The following is a 1,533-nucleotide window of genomic DNA, read 5'->3' as shown; positions in this document are numbered from 1 at the left end:
GGGTAATGAGCTTTTTTTGGGCCAGCAGAGCATCTACATTGTTTAGCTCCATTACTCCCTTAGTGTTGCCTCTTTCGGAAGCATAGAAGTAGTCATTCTCTGCTACAGTTTCAATGACATCTATGGCTTCCTCAATAGTCTTCTTCTTGTTCAAAGATCCTCCCGATGAATGGTCTACGGACTTCTTTGACACATAAGAGAGCCCTTCATAGAAAATGTGCAGCTGCACCCATTCGTTGAACATGTCAGATGGACACCTCCTTGTCAGGTCCTTAAACCTCTCCCATGCTTCATACAGAGTCTCACCATCTTGTTGCCTGAAAGTTCGGACCTTAGCTCTCAGCCTATTGATTCGTTGAGGGGGGTAGAATCTTGCTAAGAATTTGTTCACCACATCTTCCCAAGTTGTCAAGCTCTCCTTCGGGAAAGACTCCAGCCACTTGGCTGCCTTATCCTTGAGTGAGAATGGAAATAAGAGCAGTCTATAGGCGTCAGGATGAACACCATTAGATTTCACTGTGTCACATATTCTCAGAAAGGTGGTTAGATGTTGATTGGGGTCTTCTTGGACACTTCCTCTGAACGAACAGTTGTTCTGAACAAGGGTGATGAGCTGTGGCTTCAGTTCAAAATTGTTGGCGTGGATGGTTGGCTTTTGAATGCTACTTCCACAGTTTCCTGGGTTTGGATTGATGTAAGAGCCTAAAACTCTTCTATCCTCCCCAGCATGATTTGCTCGACCTCCTCCGCCATGGTTGTGAGTCTCTTCTTCATGATGGTTTTCCATGTTTTCTTCCATGTTTGGTTCAAAGTATTCCTCCTCTTCCTCAGCACCAACTACTCTTTTTCCTCTTGCTTCTCTCCTTAATCTCAAGAAGGTCCTCTCAGGTTCAGAATCAAAGAAATTTGAAGCCCTGCTTCTTCTCCCTGTCATACAACCAACAAGTACAAGCAAGGAAAATAGATGCAGAAAGTATTTCTGTCAGAATGACTGTTAGTGTGAGTGATGCAATATATCAAACAGTTAGTGGGTTAGTGAAATGAATGGTAAATAACTGAAAACGAAAAAGTAGGGGGAAGGGAAGAAATTAACTAAAACTGAAAGTAAATTACTCAAACAGAAAATTAAATCAAACAAAAATAAAATGCTCAATCTAGTTATCCTCCAATTTAATCATTGTTGATGCACAATCAATCCCCGGCAACGGCGCCATAAACTTGATGCACGGAAAACTTGTCTCGTGACAAATCTCCTTCGGCAAGTGTACCGAATTCGTCGTCAAGTAAAACTCACAATAGAGTGAGGTCGAATCCCACAGGGATTGATTGATCAAGCAACTTTAACTAGAGGAATGTTCTAGTTGAGCGAATAAGAATTTGAGTTGAGAATTGTAGAAAATTAAATGGCGGGAAAGTAAATAACAGAAAAGTAAATGCTGGAAATAAAGAGCTGAATGTAGATGACGGAAAGTAAATTGCAGAATCTTAAATGGGAATGGGGTAATTTCTCATAAAAGTAAATGACAGAAAATA

The 1,533-nt window shown here is 40.9% G+C and overlaps 1 non-coding gene across 1 annotated transcript; it reads left to right on the top strand.

Annotated features, from left to right (window-relative positions):
- Nucleotides 1-242: 242 nt before the first annotated feature.
- On the top strand, nt 243-346 carry LOC112780880 (small nucleolar RNA R71). The gene has a single exon (XR_003191688.1). It is a non-coding gene; the product is annotated as a small nucleolar RNA R71 (small nucleolar RNA).
- The last annotated feature ends 1,187 nt before the right edge of the window (nt 347-1,533 follow it).

Source organism: Arachis hypogaea, chromosome 19 (genome assembly GCF_003086295.3).
Source record: "Arachis hypogaea cultivar Tifrunner chromosome 19, arahy.Tifrunner.gnm2.J5K5, whole genome shotgun sequence".
In the NCBI taxonomy this organism is placed as follows: Eukaryota; Viridiplantae; Streptophyta; class Magnoliopsida; order Fabales; family Fabaceae; genus Arachis; species Arachis hypogaea.
This window is presented reverse-complemented; position numbering and strand designations above follow the sequence as displayed.